The sequence below is a fragment of the Sturnira hondurensis genome, unplaced genomic scaffold, assembly GCF_014824575.4.
Source record: "Sturnira hondurensis isolate 20B ecotype Veracruz unplaced genomic scaffold, ASM1482457v3 Scaffold0016663, whole genome shotgun sequence".
Lineage (NCBI taxonomy): Eukaryota > Metazoa > Chordata > Mammalia > Chiroptera > Phyllostomidae > Sturnira > Sturnira hondurensis.
Genome location: NW_028089294.1, coordinates 11,969,249 through 11,984,109, shown reverse-complemented (window position 1 = coordinate 11,984,109; position 14,861 = coordinate 11,969,249). Strand labels below are relative to the sequence as shown.

Sequence of the window (14,861 nt, the reverse complement as noted above, 5' to 3'; positions counted from 1 at the left end):
GTAGAGCCTGGTGCTGCCCGTCTGCCAGGCGAGTGGCACTGTGGCAGCAGCCACTGGGCTGCGTGGCTTTCTGTGGTGTCTCTCCTATGTGATTTAATTACTGGCGTTGTAGCCTTCCCTACAGAGTGGCTGCAGAATCCCTTGAGAAAGCAGAAACTTCCCTAAACAGTAGGAATTATAAATCTAGAGGAATCTAGGAAGAAGGGCTTAAAAATATCAATAGCTCCGAAATAAAATATTGCCCAAGGTATGTGCTAAATTCTATACTTCAAATTACACCCTCTTTATACTTTGTCTTTTCTATGGTTGCCATGTAACAGGAAAGTTCATAAGCCTATGTGAATAGTTCAGTAAATAACTATCAAATAAGTACCCAAATAGTCACTGAGTCAAGAAATAGAACACTGTCATCGCCCAGGAAGCTTCCCATGGGTCCCTCTCTGTTCACAGCACCACCATCACCCCGGAAGTAACTATCATGCTGACTTTTATGACAATCATTTCTTCTTTGCCTCTGTGTAATTTTACCACATTTGTATGCATCCCTAAAAAATAGTTTATATTACTCATTCTTAATTCCATAGGAATTGAACAATATTCTATAATTCTTAATATAGCCTTGTTTATTTATTTATTTTTTAGAGAGGGGAGAGAGGGAGGGAGAAAGTGAGGAAGGGAAACATCAGTGTGTAGTTGTCTCTTGCACGCCCCCCCCCCCCCACTGGGGACCAGGCCTGCAACCCAGGCATGTTCCCTGGCTGGGAATCAAATGGGTGGCGACCTTTTGGTTTGCAGACCGGCACTCAATCCACTGAGTCACACCAGCCAGGGCTCTTAACATATTCTTTAATGTCTTATTTCTTTAACTCATTATGTTTCTGAGACTCAATAATACATATTGTTGCATATAGTTATACTTCACTCCCTTCATTGTTACATATCATTCTCATATAAGAATATACCATATGTGTTTATCTGTTTTACTTTGTTGGATATTTGGGTGGCTTCTAGAGTGTAATTTTGTTAGGCCTCCTTAATTTTCCCATTATTTTAATGAATTTGTTATGTTTAAAGCTTTGATACATCTGGAGCTTACTTTGTTGTAATAACTTGAATAAGAATCCAACTTATTTTTCCCTAGCACTAGTAAATTTACTAAACATCTTCCTCAGTGCCAGGCATTGTCATTGGTACTATACACTAAATGATCATACGTGTACATTGGTCCTTCTTCTGGACTCTTGATTCTGTCCCACTGATCTCTCTATTTCCATAACCACACTGCTTTAATAACTGTACCTTCAATNTAATTTTGTTAGGCCTCCTTAATTTTCCCATTATTTTAATGAATTTGTTATGTTTAAAGCTTTGATACATCTGGAGCTTACTTTGTTGTAATAACTTGAATAAGAATCCAACTTATTTTTCCCTAGCACTAGTAAATTTACTAAACATCTTCCTCAGTGCCAGGCATTGTCATTGGTACTATACACTAAATGATCATACATGTACATTGGTCCTTCTTCTGGACTCTTGATTCTGTCCCACTGATCTATTTCCATAACCACACTGCTTTAATAACTGTACCTTCAATATGTCTTCATCCTGGGTGGGGCTATTCTTACATCATCATACTTTCTGAGGATTGTTCAATTTATTAGTGACTGGTTATTTATTCATGTAAACTTAAAAACAACTTGTGGAACACCCTCTCCCCAATTTTAGAATTATTCTTAAATTTAAAAGTCAGTTAAGAGAACAAAATGGCAGAAGGGTGGTGTGTCGCCACCCTTCAAGGCCAGGCAGGTTCATGGTGTTCGTGCAGATGGAAAAGTATGCACAGAGCTACTGGGGCATCTGGCATGCCTTTATTCATGGGTGGGCAAGCCACGCACACTGCAAGCTGCATGTCCATCTGCGTGTCTCATGTCATGGCCCCTGCTCCTCAGCATGGCACCCATGGTGGCACATGTCCCCTTCTGTGTCTCTCATCGTCATCACCCCCAGCAAGGAGTCCCTACCCATTTAAATACTAGAGAGGAACAAAGCCCGAAAACTGCCAGAACATTACGTAACAGAACATAAGTCTGCGCATGCGAGCCCAGTTCTTGTTATGNGGGGCATCTGGCATGCCTTTATTCATGGGTGGGCAAGCCACGCACACTGCAAGCTGCATGTCCATCTGCGTGTCTCATGTCATGGCCCCTGCTCCTCAGCATGGCACCCATGGTGGCACATGTCCCCTTCTGTGTCTCTCATCGTCATCACCCCCAGCAAGGAGTCCCTACCCATTTAAATACTAGAGGGGAACAAAGCCGGAAAACTGCCAGAACATTACGTAACAGAACATAAGTCTGCGCATGCGAGCCCAGTTCTTGTTATGGGAACAGTTTCTTGGACCCAGTCTCAAGGCTAAGAGAACACTGGTTATCAGGCCCTTCCATGGCCATGGGATCACTGCTCCTCTTGGTTACCCAGACACCTGGGCAAGGAAGCCAGACTGCCTCCACTTACCCTACAGACGACCTCCAAGAATTCTCTCCTTCATAAAAGCAAAGAAAAAAAACGGCAAAACTATATTCAGAACCCTGGATATTAACCAAAGGCTTGCAGCAATCTGGGGAGAATCTTCGTGGGCGAGAAAATGGCTGACTCTCCGGAAGGGCAACACATTTTGTGGCATTTTAAACTCACCCTGTTCCATCTCCCCCTTTCCTGCTCTTCCCAGCCTTGAAAAGTAATAGCCCGCATTCCCAGACCCGGGAGGATCAAAACGGGGCTGGAACCCTTTCAGAGCTTCGCTGCCGAAGAGAAATCATTCTTTTATGCACCTGGTGGTTCCCCAGAAGGTTCCACTCAAAAAGCTGGTCTTCATTCCACCTCAAACTTACCCAGTGCTTAAAGTTTCTGGAGAGGGGGGATATGTTTTTAGTGCCTTAACAGCAAAGTGGCCTGAGGCAGTGGATAACAGGTGAGGCACATTGTAGAATAATCAAAAAGTTTAAAAGGAAAGGCTGAGGAATGAATGAGCTACCTGTAGAAGTTTTGCAACGCTCAGATATATTCCTGGGAATCTAGACACCCACCCATGTCATAAGGGCCATGAACATACTCAGAAAGGACCTGGAAATGTCCTGGGCTCTCACCTCTACTTGACTTCAAGGTCTGTACAAGTAGCAACCGAAGGTACAACAAAGACGTAAACTACAAGGTGGTTGTTGAAGGAGTTTCCTAACAGGCACACAGCCGCCCTTGGCAAAGACGAGGAGACTTACTGGGGCCAGGCATTTCAGGAAGTCTCCGCCCCGTCGTGACCCCATCACTAAGGTAGCAAGTACAAACTGCAGTGGCCACAGCAACCACGAGAGAGACTTCGCTCATTCAGAATGAGTTCAGAAGTCACTAAGCCAATGACGACGACAACCGGCAGAAACAACAAACCCTAAGAAGTGGGGACAATGGGATTCCCCGTGCCGCCACACAGTATCATTGGAAACACTAAGCTTTCGACAACTACGAGACAGCAAAGGAATAGAAGAGTATGTCCTACATATCGGAAAGAAGCAACAGTCAACACTGTGCCTGAGAAGCCGAGACAATCGGACAAAAAACTTTGCATTCACTTACCTTAAATATGTTCAAAGAGCTCAAGGAAACCATGTCTAAAGAACGAAAGGAAAGAATAAGAATGCTGTCTCACCGAATACAGACCTGCAATGAAGAGATAGAAACTATAAAAAAGGAACTGGGAAAGGCTCGAGTGGTGGAGCCACGTGAGGGTCGAGCTGGGCGGCCGCTGCCAGGGGCTGCCTGCACCTCTTCCTCCTCAGCCCTCCCGAATGTCCAAACTGGGCAAAAGAACCTTTGCCCCGGGCGACACCAACGTCGTAGGTCCACCATTGTGGGTATTGTATTTGTACTTGTAAATTAATTGCAAAACTAACAGGAAAGCAGACAACCTGACTACTCAACTGAAAATTAAAGACATTTTCTAGAATTAGCACTATCATGTACAGGTAAAGAATAACCTACCTTATCTGCACCTCTAGAAGGTCCTTCTTTGACTTATTAACACCAACAGAAGTTCCTTCCTTCTTTTCATATAATTATGCCCCTTCCCTTTCTCATGAAAAATGAAACAACAACAACAAAAAACACCCTCCTTTATGCCCTAATCAGAATATTATTTGGGTTTCTGCTTGAATCAGTATTTCCTAAAGAGCTATTTTTGGTTCTCAACTAAACACATGTTGCTTCTCACTGTGGCTTTTTATTTTTTGGTTAACAGAACCAAATAGAAATCTGGTGCTGGCAAGCACAACTGAAATGAAAAATTCCCTGGAGGGACTCCCTCCAAAGTTAAGGAGAGATGATTGCCAGAGAGGAGAGGGGTTTGGGGACTGGGGGAAAAAGGTGAAGAGATTAAGAAGTACAAAATAGTAGTTACAAAATGGTCACAGGGATGTAAAGGGCAGCTTAGGGAATACAGTCCATAATATCGTAATAACGATGTACAGTATCTGGCGGGTCCTGGGAATATCGGGGGGGACACTTTGTAAAATACATTGCCGTCTAACCCACATGCTGTACACCTAAGACTAATACAAAATCATATTGAATGTAAACCGTAATTGAGAAATAAAAATGTTAAACATTAAAGAGAGAAATATACAAATATATTGAACTTTATCAAAACTAGGAACTTTTGTGCAATGAAGAACATTATCAAGAAAGTAAATAGACAATCTATAGGGTGAGAGGGAATGTTTGCAGATTGTTTGTGATAACAATTTAGAATCCAGCTATAAAAGAATTCCTACAATTCAACAACAAAGAAACAAACAATCCAATTAAAAGAGCACTGGACTTGAAAAGATATTACTCCAAAAGACATAAATAAATGTCCAGTAAGCCCATGAATAGATGCTCAACATCATTAGGGTAAAGTCACTCAAAACTACAGTGCCATACTACTCAAACCAGCCCGAAGGCCATAGTAAAAAATAAAACAGAAAACAAGTGTTGGTGAGGATGTGGAAACATTAGAATTCTATGCATTGCTAGCGGGAATATAAAAAATTTAATTGAGATAAAATTCCAATACATAAAATTCCCCCCTTTTCCCTGGAAGCGTGATTCAGTTGGTTGGTCACAGGTTGGATTCCTGGTCGGGGAATGTGCCTAGGTTGCAGGTTCAGGCCCCTGTCAGGGCACATGCCACAGTTGGGGGGGTGTGGGGGCAGGGAGCCAGTCTGTATTTCTCTCCCTCCCTCCTTTAAAATCAATAAGCATGTCCTCGGATGAGTATAAATAAAAATTCTCTCTTTTAAAGTCTTGACACACCAGCAATAACAAGCACACAATAACCAGGTCTTTGTTCGTAAATACTTTTCCCTGAATGAACTGAGCACCATGGAGAAATAGCATATTTTGGACCTGTGGCAGGAAAAGCACAAGGTGAGTCAGTGTGCTCTGCTGGAAAGTGAGGAAACAGCTGAAGGTTAAAGGGGAGACAGGGGCTTTCACAATTATTCAGATGCCAACTGGAAGGCATTCCATTGCCCAAATCTGTGACACACTAGATATCGAAAAGGACAGTGAGTGTGGTCGGTTATTAATTTCTATACACTGAGGTTAATTACTACTATTTCATTGGGGTTTTGTAAAAATTAAATAAGGTGATGCAAGAAAAAAATGCCTGACACAGGACAGTTGCCACCAAGTAATTTGCTTCTCCTTCCTCTTATACCCCATGAGAACCTTGAGGCCTTAAAAGTGGCTTGAGTTCCTAGAGGGAAAGTTTCCCCAACGACTACAGAAAGGCTCTTTAAAAAGAGCTGTTTGCCCCCGTTGTGGGCCTACTCACGCCAACAGTGCCACCCAAACAGGCCCAAAGACGACGTCCTTGCCTTTCTAACCCCCAGAACATGGCGCAGGGAGCCAGGCTTCCCTCCCGCCCCTAACCTTCTAGGTCGGAAGGCAAAGTCAATCCTAACTGCGTCTCAGTGAAAGGACTATGTATGAAGTAGTGCAGGCTCACTCCTGATAAACAATTCCAAAGTCTCAGAGGCTCCACGTAATACAAGCTCACTTCCTACTCGGGCCAAAGTGCAAACATTTTCAGGGGTGATGCCTGCTCCACAATCCGGAGCCAGGATCCTCCAGCGCATCTTCCTCCTCCAGCAGACAAAGGGAGAGTCAGAGTATGGAGGGCCGTGCACCGGTTATCTGAAAGGCCAGGCTGCAGGCTGGAGGTAAGTGCACTGTATTACTCCCACCCAACTTTCCTTGCTTCCGCCCCACCCAACCGCAGGGGAGCCTGGGAAATGCAGCCTCGCTGGGAAAAGAGAGGAGCTCAGCGAACACACAGGGCGGGCAAGAGGCTCTGGACCGCCAGGAGTCCTGGCGAGCAAATACGATTCGTCTGGTCTGAGTGATTGTGATGTTGGAAAGCCGGAAGCGGTTCGGAATACATGTTTCCGTGTAGAAAGCAATAGAAACGATGAGCAAGGGGACAGGAATCAAGCAGCTCCGGAGGCTGAAATCAGGGCTGTAGAGGGTTGCAGGTGAGTTTCACCTTCCAGTCCCATGGCCCACATTCGGCCTGAGACTCGGTTTCTCTGATCTGAGGCCACTTCACTTTAATTCCCTTATACTCCTAGTGTAAATTTTCATCCTCCTGTGTCGGTTTTAATGCAGAACCTGATGAGCACTCTGTAAATAGGAAATTTTCTACCACTGCTAAGTAAATATTCATTTGGGGGGACTCTTATTGGAAAGGGTTAACTGAAATTGCAAATGTAATTTAAACCAAAGAAACAACCTTTGAAATTATACATCTTGCATAGACCAATTCATATTTAACTAAGTCTTCTTCAAATATAAATGCTATTGCTAAGGTTACCAAGCCTATGGAAGACTTTCCACTGTATGAAATTTTAGACTTCATTGTCAATCAAAATAAATTTAACTTCTACATCTAAATACAAGGTTTATATACGTATATGTTTACTTGCTACATACAGTAATAACTCTTTCCTCAGCCCCATCCCCCACCTCAACCACCACCCCCTTCGGGTTTTCTTTCACGGCAAAAACTCTCCCAAAGAGTTGTCAACCCTCACCATTGGTCTCCTCCTCTTCTTGCCCCACTTCCTCCCCGAGATGGACACTCATCTTGGTGAAACACCAGAGACTTCCACATTTCCAAATCCAAAAGCCAGTTTCAGCTCTTCTTTTGTGGCAAGGTAACCACTCCATCCTTCTGGAAACGCTTCGTTCAGTCAGCTTCCAGTACAGCTCTCTCCCTTGGTTCTTCTCCAACATCACCGATGTCTCTTTGTTTCCCTTTGCTAGTTTCTCTGCACCTCCTTAACCTCCAAATACTGGGATGTGCCAGGGCTCCCTCAGGACTATATTCTTCTTTGTCTACAGCCACTGTATATAATCAAGTCTAGTCTCATATCTTTAAATATCATCTATATGATGGCCACTCCCAAATCCATGTCTCTACACAGGATGGCTGCAGTCCTTGAACTTCGACTCATCTGACCAACTTCCTACTAGACATCCACAACAAAGAGTATCTTAAATGTTACACATCCAAACTCAAACCCCAGACTCTCACCCTTCCCATAACCCATGCCTCTCTGAGTCTACCCCATCTCAGAAAATGGCAACTTCGTTCTTCCAATTGCTCAGACCAAGGACCATAAACCATCATTGACTTCTCTCTCTCTTGTCTCCCACATAAAATCTATTAGCAAAACCTATCAGCTCTAGCTTCAAAATATTTCTAGAATTTGGCCACATCTCACCTACTCCATCTGAGTTCAAGCCTTCATTGAACCCTCTCGGATACTTGCAAAAGCCTTCTCACTTGATCTGTACTTCCTTCATTGTAGTCTCTCCTCCGTAGTGCAGACAAAGCCAAACTGTAAAGTGGGTCATCCTGTTTCCCTCTGGGGTGGGGGGGGAACCCTCACTGCAAAGGAAAAGCTCAAATCCCTATGATTGCCTTCAAGGCTCTACACCACATGTGGCAAACACAAGGCCAGCAGGATGAGTCTGGCCCTCCACCTTGTTTTATCTGGCCTGGCACCTTGATTCTACCCAGCAGCAGTGCTGAGCTCTCGCTTAACTGTTAAGGAGTAGTTGCATTTATACAGTCCTGAAATTGCATTCAGCCCTTTGAAGGCAACCGCGAGGCTGATGTGGCCCCCAGTGAAAATGAGTTTGACGCCCCTGCTCTCCACAGTCAGGTTCCCTAATGAGATCTCTGACCTCATCCACAACTGTTCTTCTTGCCCAGCTTACTCTAGCCACTCTGGCCTCCCTGCTGTTACCCAGACAGGACCAGCATGTGCCACCTCAGACCTTTGTCTGTCACCTGGAGAGCTCTTCCCCAGATATCCACAGGGCTCACTTTTTTTTTCATGTCTCTCCTTCCAGTGTTATTTTTGCTGGACCACCCCATATAAATACCAAACCTCCACTGCCTGCAGCACTCATTGTCTTCCTAATCCTGCTTCCCTTATTCCAATAGTACTTTTCACAATGGAATACACTGTTTTGTTTACTAATTGTCTGCGTCCCCTCACAAGAATGTATGGTCTGTAAGGAGAACATTGCCTCTTCTGTTCACCACTGTATCTGCAGTATCTTGAACGTGTGCCTATTCCAGGCATGTGGTAGGCCTAGAATAAATGTTGAATGAATGAAAGAGTCTATCTTAATCTTTAAACATCATATGTTACATGCATACTAATCTTTAAATAATACCCATGCATACTGAATATGTATCATACCTTTCATTTCCAGGAAGATAAAGTCAATGTACTTCTCACTATCCCTCCTACTAAGTTTACTAATTCCCCACACATTATATATAAAAACAAATGTAAGACGACTCTAAAGGGTAGATAAAATAAGTCACACAGGCTAGAGACCTTGGGCTTTAGAGAACAATTTAGCATTCAGTTCTCTGGGTTTTCTTTTAGCCTCATACATCCTAGAGTTGGAGCTAAAAAAGCTAACAACCACTAAGTGTCAATGGGCACAGACACCAAAGCCCCAACAAAAGCTTCCTCTTCTCTATCCAAGTGATCAGGAAAAGAAGCAATCCAGCACGATGAAACTTTTAAGAAAATAACTACTACAGCCCAGCACAACAGAAAAATCTGTGCCACACACCCCCACACACCCACACATCGGCAAGTGTTGATATGGAGTCTGGTAAATGAAACTATGAATGAATTCAGTAATGCTATAGAGTGAAAAATCAACATACCAAAGTCCATTGTGTTTCTATACACTAACAATGAACTATCTGAAAAACAGATAAAGCCATCTCGTTACAGTAGCATCAAAAATAGGTCTAAGTAAATGTAATGAAGGAGGTGAAAGAGCTACATGCTGAAAACTCTAAGACATTGATGAACGAATTGAAGAAGACACAAATAAATGAAAAGTTATCTCATGTGCATGAATCAGAAAAATTGATATTGCTAAAATGTTCCTTTTCTATGTATTATGTAGAACTGCTTTGACTCCCTGTCTTGGTAGTGTGGCCTCATGTAGTAGGTGTCCTGTAGGGTCCAGTAGCACAGCCTCCCCTATCACCCAAGCTGGGTACTCAAGGTGCACCCTTCGTGTGGGCTGAGTACACCCTTCTCTTATAGTTGAGCTTTGATTGCTGTTGGCAGGTCAGTGGGAGGGATTTAGACAGGCCAGTCAGCTGCAAAGACTTGCTGTGACCATTGACCATCAATCTCCACCCTCCAGGGAGGATCAGCTGTGCAGGTGCAGGGCGGAGGTGCTCCAACATGGTCCATAGCTGTCCACTGGGTGTGCAGGCCCTGGGGTTTCCCAGGTGGTGCAGGCCAAGGTCAGCCCCAACCTGTGTTTTTCCCGGGGTCACCCTTCCAGAGCTATTAAGCAATCTGAGGTGGCTGCTACTTGTGCTAGACTTGGAGATTCCCAGGCAAAGCCAAACTGTGAATCTAGTCTGGGTGCTGCTAGTGCCAGGCTGGGACCACTTAGCAAAATGTATGGAGGCCTGAAGGCTCACTGAGGCTGGTGGTTGCTTATTTGAGAGGATTTAGGAAGTATAAAGCATGAACCAGGACCAACCATTCATTTGGAAAAACAGCTTGGGTGGGCCTGTAAATTGAGTGGTACAGAGTCTCTGGTGATCTCCAGGGGAGGGAAAACAGTGTTAGCCATTTGATGGAGTATCATATATGGCACCAGCCTGCCAGCTTTGTGGCTCTGGGAGGTGAGGGCTGAGAAAAGGACATTAGCCTCTGAAAGCCTTTCTACCTGGGAGAAAGCTGTCCCCCAGCTCTCACCTTGACACCAGACACATCAGTGCCGCTCTCTGTGTGCCACTGGTCCCTCCCAAACTGCTACCCCAGTACTGGGGCTCAGGGGAATGAGTGAGTAAGTCCATGTGTGGATTCTTTAAGAGGAACTGGTTGGGACTCTGGAAGTTTCTTCCACCAACTAAATCAGTACTGGTTTTTGTAGCCAGAAGTTATGGGGACTTATCTTTCTGGCAGTGGAACCCTGGGCTGGGGGGTCTGGTGTGGGGCTAGGACTCCTTGCTCCCAAGATATCCCTCCTGAATTTTCATGCAGCACATGCGGATGTGGGACCAGCCCATTCCACATCTCCACCCCTCCTACCAGTTGGATAGACGTAGTCTCTTTAATTCCTAATTGTTGGGCTTCCATTCAACTCAATTTCTGACAGTTCTGAGTGATGGCAGATCTATATTTTAGTTATAATTTTGATGTGGTTGTGTGAGGAGGTGAGCCCTGTTTACCTATGCCACCATCTTGACCGGAAATCATCCAGAATTTTTTTACATTAAGTAATCCACAGGAACCAGAAAAAAGAAATCATATATGGAAAACTTATCAACAGTAAACACTAAATAAAATGTCATATTTAACCTTTAATATATTGATAATTGCATCAAATTTAAATAGTCTAAATATACCTGTTAAAAGCGAAAGTTGACTGAGCATAACTGAAGTGTATTCTGTCTACTACAGACTCACTCCAAATATAATAATAGAGATAGGTTGAAAGCAAACAGGTGGAAAATATATCATGCAAACATTAATAGGAAGAAAGGAGAAATAGATATACTAATTTCAAATAAAGTATACTTCTAAGAAAAGAAATTTGCCAGAACTTAAGAGAGACATTATATAAAAATATCTTCTTATCAATTCAACAAGAAGATATAGTAATCCTAAATGTATATCACCAAACAAAAAAGCTGCAAGTTTTGGGAAGCAAAACTGAGAGAACTGAAAGGAAAAAATAGACAAGTCCACAGTTACATTGAATACTTCAACACACCTCTCTCAATAATAGATAGAAAAATAGAAAAGCTATAAAATCAGGAATATAGAAGACCTAACATCATCAACCAATGAGATTAATCAACATTTACATTATGCTCTACTCAACAACAGCAGAATACATGTTCTTTTCAAGTGCCCACAGGACATATATCTACATAAATCACACCCTGGATCATAAGACAAACCTCAATATATTTTAAAAAATTAAAATAATATAAAACATGTTCTTTGACCACACTAGAGTCAAACTGGAAATCAAATAGAAAGATAAGAAAATCTTCAAAACTTGCGAATTTAGCACAGTTTCAAATAACTTATGGTTCAGAGGAGCTTCCTATGAAATTTAAAAACAACACTGAACCAATGAAAATGAAAAATACAACATATCTAAGTCTGTTGGACACAGCTAAATCAGTGCTGAGAGGGCAGTTTGTAGCACTAAATGAATACAGTAGGTAACAGAAAAGGTCTCAAAGTCTCTCCCTTAAGAATCTAGGACAAAAAGCATAATAAATTAGAAGCAGGCTGAAGGAAGACAATAAAAGAGAACAGAAACCAATAAAATTCAAAGCATCGAAACAGAAAATAAGCCATTTTTAAAAAATATCCATAACATGTACAGACTTCTAAAAAAGAAGAAGACACAGTCATGATAGAGGGTATCATTACAGAACCTGCAGACATCAAAAGGTAATAAAGGAATGCTACACATAATTCTATAAATATGTAAATTTGACCATTTAGATAACATGGCCGAAATTCTTAAAAACATAAGCTATTACAACTCAACTTGATGAAATAAAGCATTTGAATAGCCCTATAACTATTAAGAAATTTTAATTCATAATTTTAAAAGTCCCCCCAAAAGAAATCCAAAATTAACTTTCCTTAGCCCTAGGGCTAAGGAAAGAGGTCTTAGACTTGACAACAAATTTTTTTATAAATTTGACCTCATCAAAAATTTTTGAACTTTTGCTCCTCATAAGACCTTGTTAAGAGGATGAAAACACAAGCTAAACATTGGACAAAATATTTGCAAACTACCTACCTGTCAAAAGATGAAACTTCAAATATGTAAAGAACTCTTAAAACTCATTAAAAATAAAAAAAATTGATTGGAAAGTGGACAAAAGATATAGACATTTTACCTATGATTATACACAGATGTAAATATGTACATGGAAAAATTTTCAACTGCATTAGCTGTTGGGAGGTACAAATTAAAATCACAATAGGGTATTATTGCACATCTATAGGAATGGCTAAAATAAAAACTGACAACACCAAATACTGACAAAGATATGAAGAAACTGGATCACTCATACATTGCTGGTGAGAATGTATGTCCACTCTGAAATACAGTTTACCCATTTCTTCAAAAGGTAAACATGAAACTACCATGTGACTGAAAAATTACATTTAAAAAAACCTGTATACAAATGTCTATAGCAACTTTATTCATAACAGTCAAAAACTGAAAACAACTTATATGTCCCACCAACTCAAGTTGGTGGGTGATTAAACAAACTGAGATATATTCATACCATGGAGTACTATTCCGCAATAAAACGTAATGAACTAGCAATACATGAAGCAACCTGGATGAATCTCCAGATCATTATGCTGAGTGACAAAAAAAAAACCAGTTCCAAAAGTTATACGCAATGTGTTGCTATTTATACAACATTGTCCCAATTACAAAAATGAAGAATGAAATGAAGAAGAGATTAAGAGTTGCCAGGGATTCCAAGAGTTGGTTTTTTGAAAAGATAAACAAAATAGACACAATGGGAATTCTCCCTGTGACAAAAATGTTCTGTCTCTTAACTGAACCAAAGTTCCAATATCCTAGTTATAATACTGTAATATAGTATCACAAGATGATACCTTTGAAGGAAACTGGGTAAAGGTTACATGAAATGTTTATATATTATTTTTAAGAATCACATGTAAATATATAGTTGTCTTAAAATTAAGGAGTTTAAGAAATGTGCACTGTCTGAATGTACACGTCATGAGCAATGGTGGTTGACTTGGAGAATCAGTTTTTAGCAGTAACAGTTGTATTTGTGGACGTCTGGAAACACATCCTCTCTGGCTTAGGTCACTGGCAGATATAATTGAATATCAAAATTACCATTCCTACTAAATGAAACTCTCTCAGGGATTTACCAAAGCTCTCCAGATGATTTTGATGGCACCAGCCCGATGCTCATCCACAAATCAATTCTAGGAGCTAGGTGCAAGAGACGCTTGGTTGTATGAAAGCTAACCCGGAACCTAGAATATTTACTGGGGAAGGGCAGTGTGGGGGGAGGTACTCGATAAATAAGTAAAAGTACTCAACATATAAGTAATGAATTACTTAAAGTTTTATTTACCATCTTTTTTTTTTGGTTTTTCCATTTAGGTAACAAAAGTGAAAATTGTATATGAGCTACTTCCTAAACATGTGACTGTATTATTTATTTATTTCTGCATAACAAATTGCCCCCAAAACTTAGTGGTTAAAAACACCAGCAAACAAGTATTTTCACTCACAGTCCCTGTGTGTCAGGGATTCAGGAGTGGCTTGGCTGAGCAGTGCTGACTCAGGTTCCTCCGGACACTGCAGGTAAGGTGCTGGCCAGACCTGCAATCACCTGAAGGCTTGACTGGGGCTAGAGGCTCACTCATATGGCTGGACATTCGGTGCCAGGTGTGGGCAGGAGGCCTCACCTTCCCCTCACGTGGGCCTTAACCACACTGGGTCCAACCAAGGGCACTTGGGTATCCTCAAGTCACGGTGGCAGGCTTCCCCCAGAATGAGCAATCCAAGAGAGAGCGCCAACAAAAGCTATCTTTTATGACCTAGTCTCAAAAGTCACACACCATCTATTTGGTACTTTGTATTTATTACATGCAAGTCACAAATTCTGGCCCCCATTGGGTACCATCTTTTCAAAGAAGTCATTAAAAACTGTGGACATAGTTTTAAACTACCATATGACCTTAGCTGCTTAACTTCCCTGAACCTCAGTTTCCTACTGGCAAAGCGATGATAATGGTACCGATTTCACAGAAGGTTGTTGAAAGAATTAGATGGTATAATTAATTTAATGTGACTGGAACATATGAGAACTTAATGACTAAGTATTTCCTCCTTTCCCCAACCAAGGAAATACATCATTTGAGTTTTTCTATAGCAAGCCTAGGGACAGCCTCAGACCAGTGGTGAAACTGGTCTTTGTGCCTCGTCTTGGTGTCCGCTCACATCACATCCCCTCTGGGGCCCTCTCTTCCTTTTTACCTCTTCCTCCTACTTTCTCAGGATGCCAGTCACGCATGACGGTGGTGTGGATGCTCACACTCGAAAAGGTTGATTTTCCTGGAGATTTCCCAGTCTTTGAATCTTTCCAGTTCTTTTCTGGAAACCTGCCATTCCCTTTTCCTTGTTCTGCTCCCTATTATCAGCTAAGTACTAGCTATAACCTAGGGCCAATAAGA

The 14,861-nt window shown here is 41.8% G+C and overlaps 1 protein-coding gene across 2 annotated transcripts in view; it reads right to left on the bottom strand.

Annotated features, from left to right (window-relative positions):
• SRD5A2 (steroid 5 alpha-reductase 2) overlaps window positions 1–14,861 on the bottom strand; it is a 40,222-nt gene that overhangs the window by 9,537 nt on the left and 15,824 nt on the right. The window lies entirely within an intron of this gene.